Source organism: Ylistrum balloti, unplaced genomic scaffold (assembly GCF_031769215.1).
Source record: "Ylistrum balloti isolate Yb309-2 unplaced genomic scaffold, AGI_CSIRO_Ybal_v1 Utg370518, whole genome shotgun sequence".
NCBI lineage: Eukaryota > Metazoa > Mollusca > Bivalvia > Pectinida > Pectinidae > Ylistrum > Ylistrum balloti.
Window position 1 is genome coordinate 115,001 of NW_026782332.1, and position 21,953 is coordinate 136,953.

General features: G+C 37.8%; 1 protein-coding gene across 1 annotated transcript in view; it reads left to right on the top strand.

The window, feature by feature from the left end:
* Positions 1 to 1,791: 1,791 nt before the first annotated feature.
* Positions 1,792 to 21,953, top strand: part of LOC132555814 (ras-related protein Rab-27A-like) — a 39,666-nt gene continuing 19,504 nt past the window's right edge. Inside the window, exon 1 of the mRNA XM_060220175.1 lies at positions 1,792 to 1,867. The gene's annotated coding sequence lies outside the window, so the exon portion shown is untranslated. The remainder of the gene's footprint in view (positions 1,868 to 21,953) is intronic.

Genomic DNA, 21,953 nt, shown 5'->3' on the forward strand with positions numbered 1-21,953 from the left:
TCTGAAATACCCTGAGAATCTAATCTCACGGGAAACAAGGCGCCCCTATTCTGAAATACCCTGAAAATCTAATCTCACGGGAAACAAGGCGCCCCTATTCTGAAATACCCTAAAAATCTAATCTCACGGGAAACAAGGCGCCCCTATTCTGAAATGCCCTGAGAATCTAATCTCACGGGAAACAAGGCGCCCCTATTCTGAAATACCCTAAAAATCTAATCTCACGGGAAACAAGGCGAAATACCCTGAGAATCTAATCTCACGGGAAACTGAAATACCCTGAGAATCTAATCTCACGGGAAACAAGGCGCCCCTATTCTGAAATACCCTAAAAATCTAATCTCACGGGAAACAAGGCGCCCCTATTCTGAAATACGCTGAGAATCTAATCTCACGGGAAACAAGGCGCCCCTATTCTGAAATACCCTGAGAATCTAATCTCACGGGAAACAAGGTGGCTCCTAATCCGAAAGGATAGAAAATAATAAAATTCTGCTAGAATCCAAAGTCACTGGTGTCAAATTGTTCCTGTACTGATAGACACTTAGAATCCAACGTCACATTGTCAAGGGACTCCTGCACTGAACGACCTCTATAATCAAGTCCCTAGTGACAAGAGGTTTCTGTACTGAATGATTCCTTGGATCCTAAGACATTGGTGTTAAGAGATTCCTGTTGCTTCTAATCTTAAAGACCCTTTGAATCTAAAGTCTCTCAAAAGCTTAAATTTATCTGAGATAACCGCAGCCTGTCATAATACTTTCTGCTTATGCCGAAACCTCTCATAACACTTTCTACTTCAAGGTAACTAATCATGATCGAAACCCCTCATAACACTTCTAAATCAGCACATTCACATAAACCACTTATATAACTATAAAAGTCGGTATAGTGAACAGAGGTATGGGGAAGGAATGGAGTAGAATCAGAGAAAGCAATAGACATTCGTGAAGTGATAAAGTAGCTTAAACAATATGATTTCAAAACTTAACTATCGTCCTTTAGCATGGCATTTTTGTAGCATGAAAATCGCCAGGAACCTAGAAAAGATACAAGAAATAGTAGTTAGGTTTATAGAATATGATTTTGCTAGTCCCATGAAATTACTTTGTGAAATAAATCATTGTTCCTACCTACATGTTAGAGTACAGCTTTAGACGTTTTTTGTAAAAAGACAAGGTATGGAAAGAAGTCTTTTCGGTTCGAAGCTGCCCTGATTTGGAACAGTCTGCCTAATGAGAAAAAAAAAGGCTTTTAATATTTTCTGCAGGCTCTTACACGCCTGGATAGGCCCAATATGCAGCTACATATGCAAATAGGTTTGGGTTTTTCAAGCTTATTGATTGTGTTGTCTTTTGTGCTACAATATGTCACTATCTGCTTGTTTATGCTAAGGTTTTCTCTCTCACATTTTTATAATCATTGATGTGCTTTATATTGTAAGCATGAACACAGAAGGAGTAATGGATACAGAAAAACCTGTTAATCAACCAATCAATCGATCGATCAGAATATTAAAATAAAATGATGGACCATTAATTAGTATTGATTGATTGAAATGATGAAAGAAGAAGAAGAAGGAAAGAACAAAAGAAAGAAAAAAAAGGTAAATAATTTTCTTGTGTAAACATATCTACTTTCTACTTTCGTTTTCGTATTTAAAGTGGATTTTTAGCGCCAAATAAATCTTGGCATGTGATCTTACTTGTTGACCAATCAAAATACAGTAATTTCCAATATGGTGGTTGCGTGATTATCAGATGGGTCGACAGCAAATGTGACAGTCTGGTCTATTTTTTGTGTCCGTGGATTAGCTCTGCACGATAATTATACTCTGACGGAGTCGACATCTGCCAATAAGTTCAAGGTAAGTAAAAATTAGCTTTGTACATGCATTTTTTCATCGGGAAGTATACATTTGGCGACAGTGCCACGACATGTGTTGACAATATTGTCTCCGACTGTCATCAGTTTTCGCTCGATAAACGCCGGTAACTTGCTTTCAGCCAGTGACAGTTTGTGATTGGAATAACAATACATCGCCTGGACTATTTCATACACTCAGACGATTCGTTGAACCGTTTTATCGAAAGTACAAATACTGTCGTCTGCTCAAGGTATGTATAGCTATATAGGCCGACGGTAGCATGGTGCAGTTGTACAACGTATGGAATGTAGCTTATTGACAGAAAATGTCTCCTTACAATATGCATAAACTGTGTCGCCGTTCTTTTATGAAGCGTTATTCCCGTTTTCTACAATTACAGCCATATACGGTACATCGTAGTTACGAAGTGGGACACGACACTTACATCAACAGCCAGATGTACATATATAACAACTAACAAAAAGTTTAACAGCATTAAATTTTGGCAACGAAATTTCAGACCATCATTTATATTTGATGGTGATATTGATCATGAACTTTGATCCGTGTTTTAATTTAGATGAAATGACGAAGAATTCTTAACAGATCCTGAAAGCAATTAATTCATAGATATTAATGAAATGAAATTATATAACTTCTTTAAAGTCCTTTAAAAAAAAATAAAAAAGTCTAGGGAAAGAATCTTAAAGTTTGTATTAAATGTATGCTTTCTGGATCTTTGTAATCATGACAATCCCAGATGTACATTACACTTACACTCGTGTATATGCATACATATTTCTGACTTTAAGTAAAATAGTATGCAATTTGAAGTGACATTTCTTTTTTTAATACAGAAGTCATTTTGATATTCTTTCTTGTGTGTGTCTTGGAAAAACTGATAGAATTCCACTTTGGTGTTTGCATCAGTTTTGTTATGTTTAACTGTAAGCCTAGACACCCTTCCCTCTACCCTATCCCCCTTCCCCTGCACACCCACCCACACGAATACACACACACACACACACTCAAACACACACATACACACACACACACTCCCCCTTCTCTGTCTGTATAGCGATACATGTGGACTTCCGTGTAACACAAGGTAGATTGTGTATATATACATTTGTGTCAGGTTTGTATAAGATTCAAGAGTATTTTACACTTGAATAACTCCACTGAACTGTAAAATGTATATTTTGATAACATATTCTGGTGTAAATAGAATATCTTGCTATATATATTTGTATGCCAGTACAAACATTTTAATAATGTAGTAGACATTTGATAGAATTTACAATATGTTGCCATAATGAAGAATGAACTAAGTTTGATATTAAGTCTGAGGCTCATGTTATACTGTGCAGCCTAAATTTTGTCTAGGTTGTTACAGTTACGTTAGTGCTGAATCTGCAAATTTCAAAGGATTTAGTGTAGGAACAGGGAAAACACACATTGTTGTCAACTGCTCCTACCAGGGATCGCAACCTGGTCTCCTTGGTGAGAGTGGACTGGCTCTACCATCAGAGTGACACTGAGACCGTATGCAACACCATATACAAGCCACGCCAACCTGCTCCTTTTACACTACTGTAAGGGAGATTATTATTTATTTCAATGCCTCCGCTAGGAATCAAACCCGGGACCCCTGGTGTAGTAGTCTGACGCTCAACCAATTCAGCTAAAGAGAAGTTCTCTCTAACCAAGTGGTACTTTGCGGCTTGTATTTTACCAGGCTTGCATACTCCCCCTCCAGGAAATAACTCGTCCTCGAGTTTCCAGGGGTTACAGAGATGCTGGTGGGGCATGGCTAAGTATTATTCCCAGGTCCCTACATGGGCACCAATGTAACAGAGGTCATTATTTATTTCAATGCTTCCACTAGGAATCAAACCAGGGACCCCTGGCGTACTAGTATGACGCTCAACCAATCAAGCTAAAGAGAAGTTCTCTCTAGCCATGTAGTATATTGTGGCTAGTATTTTTACGAGGGTTACACTACACCCTCAATTTTTCTTGACAATTCAAAACTCCAAGTGCTGCAACTCCAGGAATTGTCAAGGAATCAACCAGGAATTGAATTCGGGTCTTCAGTATGATAATAGATTGTCTCTATCAACTGAGCCAAAGAAGCATGCTCCATCGGCATATTTAAAGCTATATATAAGTCACACCAACCTGTCAGCTGAGTGACAGAGACCACATATTCTACATCATACAGCTGTTTCGTCCTTCTAGGACTGATCGAGGATGCCAAGGTCCTTAACTATGAATATGATCGAAAGAAAAGTCAAAATCAAGAGAAGGAGATTCGGTGCTATCAGCCCCATTATTAAATTAATTTCATAATTTTCGTATGTCAGAAATTTTAGAACTGCATCAAACTCGTATATATTCTGAACCTTGCTGCTATGAATGAATGAATTAAAACGTGGCGTTAAGGTTACAGCAAACCTGAGGAACTTTAAAGTCCACCAGCAGTGTCTACCACCTGCTATCTTAAAGATTGTACAAAAGTCACACAAGTGAAAGTTAAAGGGTACATTGAAAGTATTTCTACAGACTGAAACACCATAAAAGCGATCAAGTGGAACAAGATTCGTTCAATTTCATTGTGTGACAATATCAGAAGTAACTACTGCAGGGTTCTGTTAAACAATTCTTACTAAAACCACACAATATGGTCACTTTTACCCAAGGCTGTCTAAAAATAGTTCATCAGTTGAGATCACAATAAAAGAAGAAAAAAATAACATTTAGAGAAATATGTCTCCCTGCAAATTGTTAAGTTTCCTTTTCAGTGCATAGTATTGACCATTACTCTATGTAGAGAAACTAGGTCGTGATGACTTTTAAATAAGTCAATCCAGCAGTTAGACATTCCTGGAGACAAAAAGCGGAATGTGTGGTTTGAAAGCTTTTTCAAATTTGAGCAACAATGAACATTGTACAACTGTCTTATTGAGAGTGTTAAAAACAAAAGTAGAGTATAGTTATTGAAGGTGTCAAATATCAAATGATCAATTTAGGAAAAATTACTTTTCTGTTAATCTGAACAACCATATGTTTTTTTAATCTCTACCTGTAATTTTTTTCTATTATGTTCAATTAAAAAAGTCAAGATAGTAAAATCTGTTGTTTTAAAAAGTAAAAAATATTATTTAAGCAATTAAAAGATAAGCTAAAACTATTAATTTCATTATTAAAAGATAAGTAGAAATTAAGTAAAAAGTGTTTTTGACAAGGTTCCAAGAGTAGTTAAAACTATTATTAACAAATATTAAAAGATTAATGAAAACTTACTATTTACAAAATTCAAAGATTAGTAAAAACTATTATATATAAAAAAGATTTCTTACATGACCTACTTTAGAATATCAGTGGAAACACATGTACAATATTTGTTACTTTTTGGGCCTTGTATTGACTACAGTAAGACTTACAACTCTAGTTAGTTTTAAACAAAATTTTCTCGCAAGTATTGTCTGGTTGCCAGATCAAGCACACACGGGGAAAGAAATCGTAAATACATGTAGCCTGACAGGGAAAGAAACTGTAAATACATGTAGCCTGGGCTTAGTTGTTGAAGGTTTTACACTGAAACTGACATAAATTGATTCATTTCAGTCAGCTTGGAGCATTGGATATTCTTAAGCTGCTTTTCTGGACTAAATATATTCTTTTATTAGATTTGGGAAGATTCACTTACTAACAGGTGTTTGTATTGTATGAGTGCTCTTATTATGTCATGAACAAGAGTTTAAAATCTTCATATAGGTTGTCATTTTCAGGTTTGGGCCATAATAACTACATTAGCAATGTAATCTTCCTAAAAGCCTGAACAAAAATATCTTAATTGGATGGTCGGGTGGTTCGATTCTGCAACAGAAGTGAAAAGGTGGCGTGCTAGACCATGTGGCTTTCCCAGGGTTCTCCCACAAAAAGACCACACACGCTCATACATCTAGGCCAACAGTGATGAGTATAAGTTGAAATTAATTGATGTAAAATGAATAAAGCTTGTATGTATATTTATTACTTATAATATTTCATAAAGGTCAAGGTCAGCTGGACCTGGTCAGTTGGTTTGCGTTTGGGCTCTGTGAATTTCTCTAATTTTATCGAAATATTTTGGGATTACGATCCTAAAATTTGTCCTACAGTGATGTGGAATGTTGGTGAAACATTAGAACATTTTCTATGAATGGTTTTAAGGGCCGCTGACCACTAGTATAGACAACTTATAAATATCTTAGTTGTGTCCTGTGCAGTATTCCTCGTGGAATTTCAGACCTGGGGATACAGTCTGCAATAACGGCTGAAGTAGACAGATCGCTTTAAATCAGGGGTACAAGTCTTGAATTTGATATGATTTGGATTCAAGGTGCATGTTGGGGATGGGGATTGACTGTGTTAGATAGATGGAGGTGGAAATGAGTTAGAACTCAATATAGAGCAAAGTAAGAGCCATTTCAGGTTTACTGGTTTGTCTGGTAGTTCAGTGTTGTTTGTTTGTTGACGAAATATGAGCATTTCAGGTTTGCTGGTTTGTCTGGTAGTTCAGTGTTGTTTGTTTGTTGATGGAATATGAGCATTTCAGGTTTGCTGGTTTGTCTGGTAGTTCAGTGTTGTTTGTTTGTTGACGAAATATGAGCATTTCAGGTTTGCTGGTTTGTCTGGTAGTTCAGTGTTGTTTGTTTGTTGATGGAATATGAGCATTTCAGGTTTGCTGGTTTGTCTGGTAGTTCAGTGTTGTTTGTTTGTTGATGAAATATGAGCATTTCAGGTTTGCTGGTTTGTCTGGTAGTTCAGTGTTGTTTGTTTGTTGATGAAATATGAGCATTTCAGGTTTGCTGGTTTGTCTGGTAGTTCAGTGTTGTTTGTTTGTTGATGAAATATGAGCATTTCAGGTTTGCTGGTTTGTCTGGTAGTTCAGTGTTGTTTGTTTGTTGATGAAATATGAGCATTTCAGGTTTGCTGGTTTGTCTGGTAGTTCAGTGTTGTTTGTTTGTTGATGAAATATGAGCATTTCAGGTTTGCTGGTTTGTCTGGTAGTTCAGTGTTGTTTGTTTGTTGACGAAATATGAGCATTTCAGGTTTGCTGGTTTGTCTGGTAGTTCAGTGTTGTTTGTTTGTTGACGAAATATGAGCATTTCAGGTTTGCTGGTTTGTCTGGTAGTTCAGTGTTGTTTGTTTGTTGATGGAATATGAGGACATGTATATTGACGTATTTAATAGCGTATAGCTGTGATTGGCTGAATGTCACTTAGCTTTAAAAAAGTATGAATACAGTTGCTTCCAAGGCATCATTTGTGGTAAAGTCATTATGGAAAGAATAATTAAATACATGTATTACTGATATGAACTTTGTGTCATTGATTCAAATTCTAGTAATATGATAAACTGACTCTTTCTAGGCATTTTTTTCTTTCTTATCAGAAAGAAATATCCACACCTCACATGTACATTAAGATTAATAGGATCTTTCCATAGCTTGGGAATAGGAAAGAGAAATTTCTACCCTCTGAGGAGATTCCTGATAGTCTCACCCTGGGCTTCTGTCTCAACCTAGGCTTCTGTCTCACCTTGGGCTTCTGTCTTAACCTAGGTTTCTGTCTCACCCAGGACTTCTGTCTCACCCAGGGTTTCTGTCTCACCCAGGGCTTCTGTCTCACCCTGGGCTTCTGTCTCACCCTAGACTTCTGTCTCACCCATGGCTTCTGTCTCACCCAGGGTATCTGTCTCACCCAAGGCTTCTGTCTCACCCAGGGCTTCTGTCTCACCCTGGGCTTCTGTTTCACCCAGGGTTTCTGTCTCACCCAGGGCTTCTGTCTCACACTTGGCTTCTGTCTCACCCAGGGCTTCTGTCTCACCCAGGGCTTCTGTCTCACCCTGGGCTTCTGTCTCACCCTGGGCTTCTCTCTCACCCTCATAGTAGGGAACGATCCCTTTTCCCTTTTAGAATAAATAAACAAATAAATATACATGTGACATTTTAACCATCAGTATAGTCATTTACATTTGAGGCTCAGAAGACACTTGACATCAATGACCCCAACTTACCCTGACACGTCATAAAGGTGACGTCATAAACAATTACACAAAGCCAAAATGTCACTTCCTGTGCGTACAGACTGCTGTGCCGGGGTAAGATAGAGATATATATCTTACCCTCATCAGAAGTATGAAATGTCACTTCCTGTGCGTACAGGCTGTTGTATCAGGTTAAAATAGAGATAAATATCTTACCCTTATTGGGAGTGTGGATATTTCTGTCTGCGTGGGGTAGAAATCAGTTTTTTGTTGGGGGTAAGACAGCCTGTACGCACATAAACATGAGGTAAATGTAAGCTGTAAATATCTTACCCTTATTGGGAGTGTGGATATTTCTGTCTTCGTGGGGCAGAAATCAGTTTTTTGTTGGGGGTAAGACAGCCTGTACGCACATAATGGTAGGCGTAAGATGGGGACATGGCTGATTGATATTGACAGTTTTTGACCGGGTTGCACGTAGTGCAAATCCAGGTCAGGGTTCTCACACCCCATTTCGGGACTGGGGCCCAGGGCCCTTAGATTTGGGAAAAATAATGGTGTTTTCCTTAGAATTGGGAGAACTTTGGGTCTAAATTGGGAAAAAAAGATACTATTTTGCATTGGGAATCTGGCAGATTGAGAGCCCTGCAGGTTACAGTATATTGTGAATGTTGGGCGGGTGGGCAGGTGGCCAGTTTTGAAGAATTAACATCTCCTAAAGTTTTTGACGTAGAAGCTTGAAACGTTGTAGTATGTTTATATATATGTTGAAGATGTGCACCTATTAACTTAGGATTCATTCCGCACATTTTTTCTTGATTTTTTTTGGGATTTGGAACTTAGTCATTTTCCACAGTCTGGTGTGGAAAGTCCACGATGGCAACGTTTTCCTCCCATCGGTTGAGACGTTGTTTTGAGCGTGATAGCCTCTCATTGACTGAAACGTTGTTTTGAGCGTGATAGCCTCTCATTGGCTGAAACGTTGTTTTAAGCGTGATAGCCTCTCAATGGCTGAAACGTTGTTTTAAGCGTGATAGCCTCTCATTGGCTGAAACGTTGTTTTAAGCGTGATAGCCTCTCAATGGCTGAAACGTTGTTTTAAGCATGATAGCCTCTCATTGGCTGAAACGTTGTTTTAAGCGTGATAGCCTCTCATTGGCTGAAACGTTGTTTTAAGTGTGATAGCCTCTCAATGGCTGAAACGTTGTTTTAAGCACGATATATAACATTGCACTCATCTCACAACCCAGCCAATTATGGCTTTGCCCCATTTTTGTTTAATGTTATTGTATGACAGTATCTTATCATGTTTTATTATTGAAATCAATTTTATGAAGAGTTATTATTACAAATTGTCTTTGTATAATGTAGGTTACAGATTAGTCAAAATCAAACAAAAGTTGTTATTTGCTTCATGTTGTTTCCATATTTATCAGCATATATCGTTATTCATATATATTGTTGGAGATAAGAGGTAAAGAAAGGACCATTCTCTCTACCCTCGGAGGAGATTCCAGACAAAGCCCATTCTCTCTACCCTCGGAGGAGATTCCAGACAAAGCCTCGGGTTAGACAGTGTAGAATATCCTCCTTGGGTAGAGAGTTTTCTGTCCTACCCTCAAGCTAAGAAAAGATTTTGTCATTCCATTCCAGTTGAGATTCCTGAACCTTGTCTTTTGCATTTCACCTACATGTCACCAGAGGCTTGAAAATAACATGAAAAATTCTCGGATTTGTCTCGCAGGAAACTTACCAGGGCTCTCGATCTGCCAGATTTAGGGCTGATAGTTGGCCCCATTTCCAATGTAAAATAGTATCTTTTTTTCCCAATTTAGACCCCAAGTTTTCCCGATTCTAAGGAAAACACAGCTATTTTTCCCAATTCTGATGGCCCTGGGCCCCAGTCCCAAAATGGGGTGTGAGAGCCCTGCTTACATAGGTTAATCATTATATTCAGCTAGTATGTTCTCCTGCTATACACAATCTAGTGGAATCTAGTATATTCCAGATGATGATATTTGCCATTTAGAAATTCACTTAATTGCTAACAAGGGAAAATTAACATTGTAATTGTATCAATTATCATCCACAAACTACAGCGGTGATATTGGATCCTAGATAATGAGTGATAATATCTGGCCACACACATAATACTGTAGGACTTTACTGGCATTACCAAAACATTATGTAAGTCTGTAATTTTCTAGCAATTTCTCGTTATTAGCCTAAATCATGAATTAGATATCTCTGTGTATTATATTCCATCCTTGATTCTCCAGGGGTTACAATCACTACATCCTTGATACTCCAGGGGTTTCAATCACTACATCCTCGATACTCCAGGGGTTACGATCACTACATCCTCGATACTCCAGGGGTTAGGATCACTACATCCTCGATACTCCTGGGGTTAGGATCACTACATCCTCGATTCTCCAGGGGTTTCAATCACTACATCCTCGCTACTCCAGGGGTTTCAATCACTACATCCTCGATACTCCAGGGGTTAGGATCACTACATCCTCGATACTACAGGGGTTAGGATCACTACATCCTCGATACTCCAGTGATTACGATCACTACATCCTCGATACTCCAGGGGTTAGGATCACTACATCCTCGATTCTCCAGGGGTTTCAATCACTACATCCTCGCTACTCCAGGGGTTTCAATCACTACATCCTCGATACTCCAGGGGTTAGGATCACTACATCCTCGATACTACAGGGGTTAGGATCACTACATCCTCGATAATCCAGGGGTCAGGTCAGGATCACTACATCCTCGATACTCCAGGGGTTTCAATCACTACATCCTCGATACTCCAGGGAGTGCAATCATTACATCCTCGATACTCCAGGGGTTGCAATCACTTTCACTCTTTGCATCCGGGGAACCATCCTCGATACTCCAGAGTTAGGATCATTTTCGCTCCCTTCACCCCTGTAACCATCCTCGATACTCCAGAGTTACGATCATTTTCGCTCCCTTCACCCCTGTAACCATCCTCGATACTCCAGAGTTACGATCATTTTCGCTCCCTTCACCCCTGTAACCATCCTCGATACTCCAGAGTTAGGATCATTTTCGCTCCCTTCACCCCTGTAACCATCCTCGATACTCCAGAGTTACGATCATTTTCGCTCCCTTCACCCCTGTAACCATCCTCGATACTCCAGAGTTATGATCATTTTCGCTCCCTTCACCCCTGTAACCATCCTCGATACTCCAGAGTTAGGATCATTTTCGCTCCCTTCACCCCTGTAACCATCCTTGATACTCCAGAGTTACGATCATTTTCGCTCCCTTCACCCCTGTAACCATCCTCGATACTCCAGAGTTATGATCATTTTCGCTCCCTTCACCCCTGTAACCATCCTCGATACTCCAGAGTTACGATCATTTTCGCTCCCTTCACCCCTGTAACCATCCTCGATACTCCAGAGTTACGATCATTTTCGCTCCCTTCACCCCTGTAACCATCCTCGATACTCCAGAGTTACGATCATTTTCGCTCCCTTCACCCCTGTAACCATCCTCGATACTCCAGAGTTACGATCATTTTCGCTCCCTTCACCCCTGGAACCATTGTGATGGTAACTTTGTACACGACCAGGTTAACCTGACATAATCAGCAGAGTTGGGGACTAAGTAATGGCTGTGATTGATGAACTTAACTGATCTGACTGCAAGAGGTAAAAATTATAAGTAGGACAATTTAATATTGTTCATAATAGGAAAGAGGTCTTGACTTTAAAATTACTTCTTTGAAAATTGCTTTAAAAGTTGAGAGTAGGCACAAAGTATAAGGGTAGGCAGAGTTAATGGAAACAGGAAATATTTGATCAGTGCTCCAGATAACTTTTTGACATGTGGGGTTTTCACTCCTACCTTTATAAATTGAGGGGTTTTTTCACCCCTGCCTTCATCAAGTGTATGGGTTTTTCCATATTAGGGTAACACTGAATTTGTAAATATTTTTGACAGCGCCATATTTGCTATGCGACTGGTTTATAATCACGATCAAGAAAGCGCTTGTTACGAGTTTCGTTTACTTGATAAGTGTCTGTTTGACTTAGATTATTGAGTTTTATAACTACGTAATATTGGAGCCGGACATTGACGCAGAGTCAGGATTTCGCACGGATTAATGACGCAAATCTTATTTTTTTTCCTAGCGTGAAATTAGAAATATTGTGCGTGAAAACGCATTCACGCAGGCTATCTGGAGCACTGATTTGATGTTTAGCCTAATGTCTGCTCTTGAATCATTCCCCCATAAAGAGCCAGTGAAATTTTGAGGAAACGACATCAGCACAGTCTGGTCTATTTAGCACAGTATTGACTATTTAGCACAGTCTAGTCTATTTAGCACAGTATTGACTATTTAGCACAGTCTGGTCTATTTAACACAGTCTGGTCTATTTAGCACAGTCTAGTCTATTTAACACAGTCTGGTCTATTTAACACAGTATGGACTATTTAGCACAGTCTAGTCTATTTAACACAGTCTGGTCTATTTAACACAGTCTGGTCTATTTAACACAGTCTGGTCTATTTAACACAGTATTGACTATTTAGCACAGTCTGGTCTATTTAACACAGTCTGGTCTATTTAACACAGTATTGACTATTTAGCACAGTCTGGTCTATTTAACACAGTCTTGTCTATTTAACACAGTCTGGTCTATTTAACACAGTATGGACTATTTAGCACAGTCTGGTCTATTTAACACAGTCTGGTCTTTTTAACACAGTATGGACTATTTAGCACAGTCTGGTCTATTTAACACAGTCTGGTCTATTTCTATCAGCTTCCTGAGAAAACAAACCACCACATGTAGAGAGCATTGAACAATTCAGACCATGCACTTCAAGACATGGGTGGGCTTATTATTGACAGTGGGCTTGTTAATGGATAAGTATCATTGTATCATGTGCATAAAAAATCTTAATGTGAAATCTGGAGTCATGATCACACATATTTGAATTCAGCATTTTAATTTGTATGCATATCAAAGCTTCAACATTATATAATCAGAGATGAAAATCTTCAGTTGATTGGATGATTTTCAGCTTTTTTTTACTCTCAGAAAATAGTTAATTTGATTTATAGTTTCCACTAAAAGAGAAATGAAATATGGAGATAGAGAGAAACTGACTTTATTTAAATGATAGGTCTTGTGTGCTTTAGTTTGATCATGATGCATGAAATTCTCATATAACATGTATACATGAAATACCTAAGGACAAGCCATTAACTAAACAGCTAAGGAATCCCCAAATGGGTTAAATATAGATCTATACTGTCATCAATAAGTGATAAGAGAATCCCCAAGTGGGTTAAATATAGATCTCCCATGTAGACTGCCATTAATAAATGATGAGGAAATCTCCAGGTGGTTTCTATAAAGATATAGACTGTAATTAGGTAGTGATGAGGGAATCCCCAAATTGATTAAATATAGATTTTTATGATCTTTAAATGTAAGTGACCAGGAATTTCCAGAATGCGACAGTTATGTGTATACTTTGGTAATGAAGAAATACTATGATTGTGGCGTTAATGGTTACATAAATCACAGAATTGTTTTACCTTCCTTTGTAAATGAGACCATGCATGGTTGATAGGGCAGTGAAAATGCATTCACCTTTCACCAAGCTGTAGTGGGGCTCAATTTCTGAAACAGATGTGAAAAGGTAGGGGGTCATCTATTCAACCATAATGGTTCTCCTCAGGTACTATGGTTACCTTGGGTATTATGGTTACCTCGGTTACTATGGTTACCTCGGGTACTATGGTTACCTTCCACTGTAAGATCACTCATGCTAACAAGATTGATTTGTATAAGTGAAATAAATTGTTTCGCAGTTGTTGTAAAGTAAAAGTTTCTATTTATAAATGAGGCAAGCAAACTTAACTGTCAGTCACTTAAGTTCATGGGAAATATGTTATGTGTTCAGCTGTTGAATAAGAATTTAACAGTTCAATTTGAAGAAAACAATTCATCATATATACTGGATTTCTAGTTTGAAAACTGACATTATAAGATGTCAGAGTGATGGTCAACGTTATTAAAAAAAGTCAGAATGATTAAATATCTATAATAAGAAGGTAGTCAGGGTACATGTTCAAGTACTGACTCATTCGGCAATAAATTACTCAATCATAGTGGACCTAAGGGTCGACACAGTACTCTATACTCAAAGTCAGGGGGTTGGCTTATAACAGGACCTAAGGGTCGACACAGTACTCTATACTCAAAGTCAGGGGGTTGGCTTATAACAGGACCTAAGGGTCGACACAGTACTCTATACTCAAAGTCAGGGGGTTGGCTTATAACAGGACCTAAGGGTCGACACAGTACTCTATACTCAAAGTCAGGGGGTTGGGCTTATTACAGGACCCCAGGGGTCAACACATTTCTTCTTATTCAAAGTTATCACAGGACCCAGGGATCAACACATTACCATGTTGAGTAATTGAGGTTTTCCTTATAAAACCAATTTTCATGAAGTAATACTTACCATAACTTTAGAGTGCTTATCTTTCACTAATTTCTCGTAGGGAGCCCCTCTTGCATGCACAAATCACAGGAATTCAAAACTTGTACCAGCAAAATTCATTGGACTTTGGATGGCATTATTAATCCAGTTTACTGTCTACAGTTAATTATATTGATTCCGCAGTATTGAAGGTAAAGCACTCTCTAAATATTCTCTCATTTACTTTGTTAGAAATAAACAAGGTTTGAAATTGATCTTATTTATACTGTTTGAAATACCTACTGTACATATGTACAAACATTGACAAGCTTCGCTAGATTGACTATAAAAACTGAAGTGAGATCAATATGTATACAAACAACAGATGTGTTTGTGTCCTGATGATGTAGCCTGAAGTATTGACACGGATGGTGAGTTCATACGCATTAAAAGTAGGTTCAGACTTAACACTTATACAGAGGAGGATTAATATGTCATACGGAGTGAACACTTATACAGAGGAGGATAAATATGTATGTCATACGGAGTGAACACTTATACAGAGGAGGATTAATATATCATACGGAGTGAGTACTTATACAGAGGAGGATAAATATGTATGTCATACGGAGTGAACACTTATACAGAGGAGGATTAATATATCATACGGAGTGAGTACTTATACAGAGGAGGATAAATATGTATGTCATACGGAGTGAACACTTATACAGAGGAGGATAAATATGTATGTCATACGGAGTGAACACTTATACAGAGGAGGATAAATATGTATGTCATACGGAGTGAACACTTATACAGAGGAGGATAAATATGTATGTCATACGGAGTGAACACTTATACAGAGGAGGATAAATATGTATGTCATACGGAGTGAACACTTATACAGAGGAGGATAAATATGTATGTCATACGGAGTGAGTACTTATACAGAGGAGGATAAATATGTATGTCATACGGAGTGAACACTTATACAGAGGAGGATAAATATGTCATACGGAGTGAACACTTATACAGAGGAGGATAAATATGTATGTCATACGGATTTAACACTTATACAGAGGAGGATAAATATGTATGTCATACGGAGTGAACACTTATACAGAGGAGGATAAATATGTATGTCATACGGAGTGAACACTTATACAGAGGAGGATAAATATGTATGTCATACGGAGTGAACACTTATACAGAGGAGGATAAATATGTATGTCATACGGAGTGAACACTTATACAGAGGAGGATAAATACTTATACAGAGGAGGATAAATATATGTCATACGGAGTGAACACTTATACAGAGGAGGATAATATATGTCATATGTCATATGTCATACGGAGTGAACACTTATACAGAGGAGGATAATATGTATGTCATACGGAGTGAACACTTATACAGAGGAGGATAAATATGTATGTCATACGGAGTGAGTACTTATACAGAGGAGGATAAATATGTATGTCATACGGAGTGAACACTTATACAGAGGAGGATAAATATGTATGTCATAGAGGAACACTTATACAGAGGAGGGATAAATATGTATGTCATACGGAGTGAACACTTATACAGAGGAGGATAAATATTTATGTCATACGGAGTGAACACTTATACAGAGGAGGATGAATATGTATGTCATACGGAGTGAACACTTATACAGAGACAGAGGAGGATAAATATATATGTCATACGGAGTGAACACTTATACAGAGGAGGATAAATATGTCATACGGAGTGAACACTTATACAGAGGAGGATAATATGTATGTCATACGGAGTGAACACTTATACAGAGGAGGATAAATATATGTCATACGGAGTGAACACTTATACAGAGGAGGATAAATATGTATGTCATACGGAGTGAACACTTATACAGAGGAGGATAAATATGTCATACGGAGTGAACACTTATACAGAGGAGGATAAATATGTATGTCATACAGAGTGAACACTTATACAGAGGAGGATAAATATGTCATACGGAGTGAACACTTATACAGAGGAGGATAAATATGTATGTCATACGGAGTGAACACTTATATGTCATACGGAGTGAACACTTATACAGAGGATAAATATGTATGTCATACGGAGTGAACACTTATACAGAGGAGGATAAATATGTATGTCATACGGAGTGAACACTTATACAGAGGAGGATAAATATGTATGTCATACGGAGTGAACACTTATACAGAGGAGGATAAATATGTCATACGGAGTGAACACTTATACAGAGGAGGATAAATATGTATGTCATACGGAGTGAACACTTATACAGAGGAGGATAAATATGTCATACGGAGTGAACACTTATACAGAGGAGGATAAATATGTATGTCATACGGAGTGAACACTTATACAGAGGAGGATAAATATGTATGTCATACGGAGTGAACACTTATACAGAGGAGGATAAATATGTATGTCATACGGAGTGAACACTTATACAGAGGAGGATAAATATGTCATACGGAGTGAACACTTATACAGAGGAGGATAAATATGTCATACGGAGTGAACACTTATACAGAGGAGGATAAATATATCATACAGAGTGAACACTTATACAAAGGAGGATAAATATGTCATACGGAGTGAACACTTATACAGAGGAGGATAAATATGTATGTCATACGGAGTGAACACTTATACAGAGGAGGATAAATATGTATGTCAAACTGGGTGATTTGTATACACTGTATCTCCTAAGTGTATTAATCATGGAGATATAAAATCAATCAATCAATCAATTAATAAATCATTTCAAATCTATTAATCAATCCAAATCTATTAATCAATCCAAATCTATGAATCAAAAATTTGAAATTGACCCAAAAAATTGATAAATTCTGTAATATCCATAATTGTTAGTGTATTATTGTTTTAGTATTATAAGTGTGAAAGACTTATTTTTGAATTTCCAGCATTAACTTTCCTCTCGCACTGAACATATACAGCGGTCTACTCAATTCTCTGGTTTGCCTAGCAACTGTAATTATGACCTAGTGTAAACTTGCCTGAAGTCACGAATATTACAACAGTGATCAAAGAATGGAGAAAAGGTCTATATGGAATCCTCCATATTGTTTCCAACATGCAACAAAATTCTCATCAGAATCAGAAGTTGGGCACAATTACATGAATTCTCAGTATGTAGCTGACAGCCCTAAATCCTAATAGACTAGGATACAGGAAAAGACAAAAGTAAATTGGTTCAGAGCTTCATAATGGCTGAGATAACCAACTTGATGAAAAGGGACATCACTGTTGGAAGTGAGTGTTAAGAAATGCAGACAGAATCAGAAAATAGGGCCTGCCAATTGTTTGATGGGAAAAAGACTCATTTCTCTCCCGTGATAAACACTTTATTTTACAAGATAATTACATTTACAGTAGGGAAATTCCTTTTTAAAAGAATTGAAAGCATTATATGTGATTTAAAAGCACCAGAAATCAAAAACGAACATCTAGAAGGTGATAGGACCAAAGGTTTTCTTTTTAACGTGGTAATTTCTTTATTAGAAATAAACAAGTGGTTGATCATTAATGGATTTTTTTAATTTACAGTAGTTAAGGAGTATCAAATCGTTGGAGTCATGCTCTCCACTTAAATGATAAGACCAGCTGTGATCTGTTTTAATAAATTAATATGTGTGTAGTGGAAGTTGACTGTGTCCATCTGTCCATCCATCCATCTATACATATCCAGGCTGTTTTTTCAAAGGGGTGGAATATTGGCCCAATACCCAATAGGATTCATTTTATAATATTGTGGAATTCCCAAAATATACAGTTTACTCCTTAAAATTTCCTTCCCAATCAATCTTTTTTTTTTCTGTAAAAATAAGAAAAAAGACCCAAATGAGAGGAAAAAGTCTAGATATTACATTAATACCATACAACCAAAAGTCCAAGGTTTACACATTTCATTTGTGAAGGTTAAAGGTCAAAAGTCTCTCTTGACGATGCACTCTGATCCAGGAGCAGGGTGTGGTTATTCATTAAGGCCCTTGCCCACGCATCCTCCACACTCCAGTGTTATGATTACTCTCGCTCTCTACACCCCTGGAACCATCCTCGACACTCCAGGGTTATGATCACTTTCACTCTCTACTTCCCTGGAACATCCTCGACACTCCAGGGTTATGATCACTTTCACTCTCTACTTCCCTGGAACATCCTTGACACTCCAGGGTTATGATCACTCTCGCTCTCTACACCTCTGGAACCATCCTCGACACTCCAGGGTTATGATCACTCTCGCTCTCTACATTCCTGGAACCATCCTCGACACTACAGGTGCTACAATCACTTTCGCTCTCTTCACCCCTGGAATTATCCACGACAATCCAGGGTTATGATCACTTTCACTCTCTACACCCCTGGAACCATCCTCAACACTACAGGAGCTACAATCACTTTCATTCTCTACACCCCTGGAACCATCTTCGACACTACAGGGGCTACAATCACTTTCGCTCTCTTCACCCCTGGAATTATCCTCGACACTCCAGGGTTATGATCACTTTCACTCTCTACACCCCTGGAACCATCCTCAACACTACAGGAGCTACAATCACTTTCACTCTCTTCACCCCTGGAACATCCTCGACACTACAGGGATTACAATCACTTTCGGTCTCTTCACCCCTGGAACCATTCTCAATACTTTAGGGGTTACAATCACTCTCGCTCTCTACACCCCTGGAACCATCCTCGACACTACAGGGGCTACAATAACTTCCGCTCTCTTCACCCCTGGAACATCCTTGACACTACAGGGGCTACAATCACTTTCGCTTTCTTCACCCCTGGAACATCCTCGACACTACAGGGGCTACAATCACTTTCACTTTCTACAACACTGGAACATGGCATGCTGAAATTGAAGGTCTGATATGTGACCAGTCTGATTGTTTGATGTATATCGAATGATTGCGATGGTCTCAGTATGTTGTAATGGCTTTGATGTTGGTTGTCATGCCTTTATACGTCAGAGTAGCATATCAGTCTGTGATTGGTCAGTTTTCTTCCTCTGGAACCTACTCAGTATGTTGTAATGGCTTTGAAGTTGGTTGTCATGCCTTTATACGTCAGAGGAGCATATCAGTCTGTGATTGGTCAGTTTTCTTCCTCTGGAACCTACTTAGTATGTTGTAATGGATTTGAAGTTGGTTGTCATGCCTTTATACGTCAGAGGAGCATATCAGTCTGTGATTGGTCAGTTTTCTTCCTCTGGAACCTACTCTAGACCAATCAAACAACTTCACTTGGGCTGTCAATTTTACCATGAGATGTTCCAGGGATGCAGAGAGCGAAAGTGATTGCAACACCAGGATTCAGAGGATGTTGCCCAAGTTGGTGCTGTACCAATAACATAAATTAATGTCAGTTCCTACAATAGATAGACTGAGTTATTTCCAATATGAAGTAATTAGACATGTTTGATGTTCCTTACTAGTTGTTATGTTAGGTCCTATAGTTGTTTACCTGGATTGATGAAGATTAAAAAGGTGAGTGTGGTCAATGAAGCAAAAGATGCTTACTCGTCTGGAACACCTGGTCTTATTCTCTTTGTACTTTTTCATGAGAATAAGACCAAGTGTTCTGGAAGAGTAAGCATCTTCTGCTTCATGGATGATGCCCGCCATGTAAATCTTGGTCAATCCAAGTAAGTTGTGTCACGTTTTCAAATGAAAACCTGGTATACAACAATAAAACAGGCAAATTAGTTAGAATGAAACACATCCATCTTGATATGGTAAAGAATATTTCCAAATAAGATCACTATGGCGACCATAAACTTTCTTATGATTTTCATCAACCTGCATCTTTTTAGACCTTGTGTTAGGAGTTTGTCCCTCAGTTGACAACTTCTTTTGTGAAAATTGTGTGAGTGGGCGCAGGCCCTTGTACAATAGATTGTAAGGATGTTACTATCCAGAAATGGAAAATTCACAATAGGAAAATTGTAATCATCACACTTGTCATACAGCTTGATGGACAGCTGTCCATGTAGGTTTCATTGTAGGTAGAGATTGAGATAAGCAGCTAATGTAGAAGAGATTTATAGGGTTGACCAATCAGGATCATTGTACTGAAACATTGGACAGGTAAGATCTAACACAGGAATTTGTGTTACGAGAAGAAAGAAATCACCTAGACACAATTGCAGTCTGTAACAAAATATGAAGTAAAAGCGTGATATTTAAAACAACTCTGTTAGACATGGTATGGCATGACAGAACAAAACAAATCAGCTCAACGAAAAATTGTCATCAGAAATTGGGGAAATATTTTATTGTGTTACGTTTTTTTTATTGGCTTCTGTGTCAGTGAACAGCCAGGTCATTTTGACGCAGGTCTCTATATAGTACTGCATGGTGACTACCTCAATGAACTTCATACAGGAGGCCCATCATATGCAGAAAAGCGAGCGTGCACAGGAACATTTAAAAGGTGGGCCTGACAATCTGTTCATCTGTCTTAGCTTCACTGTATCAGATTGTCACTTGGATAAATATGTTGTAACTTTTGATGGAGTTTCCACACATTACAGATATAGTGTTGTGAGTTGTTACACATGTCTGGAGCTCCATGAATCCTCGAGTTTCTGTGTTTTGTCTGTGTGAAGATTTGATTATCAGAAAATCAATATTGATCACAAAACGTCTTCACTCATATACCACAGAGAAAATCACAGCACTGATTTGAAAGCAGAAACAAGAAGATAGTTTTTTTTTTCATAAAGCCTGAAGTTATTTTGAATAATGTCTTAATTTATTTTGAATATATTTTTAATCTATTTTTAATATAGTTCTGAGTTATTTTTAATATAATCTTAACTTACTTTGAATAAAGTCTTAATTTATTTGGAATATATTCTTAATTTATTTTGAATAACATTTTAAATTATTTTGGATATATTTCGAAGTTATTTTGAATATATAGTTCTTAGAAAAAACATGCGTATCCTGTAATTATCTGAGCTAATAACAGATTTCATTATTTATTTAATTTAAATGCATCCACTGCGATTTGAGTCCAGAGTCTCTACAACCGTACACTCAACCATGCTAAAGAGAAAATCTCACCTAAGCTAGTAGGTAAATTGTGTTAATTACACTTTCATACTTTCCCTCATTGAAAGAGCTTGTCATTGAGTTTCCAGAGGTTGCAGCGATGTTTATGGGGCATGTATGGCTTAGTGCACTTGTGTGGCTCAATGTTGGAGACCAATGTAACAGATTTCCTATCTATTTCAGTTGGATTTGAACCCATGACCTCTGGTCTACTTGTCTTACGCTCAACCAAGGAGCTAAAAAGAACATCTCTCTAGCTGAGCAGAATATTACAGCTAGTATTTTCCAGGGTCAGATCATTGATTTTATATACAATTATATTTTTTAAATCTTTGTATGTGTGAATGTTGATGGTGAAGATGCCTCAGTCAACAGTTGTCTATATATATATATCAGTGTTTTCTTAAAGATAGAATTTAATGTAAAATATTTGTATTACGATCTTGATGGGACTCAA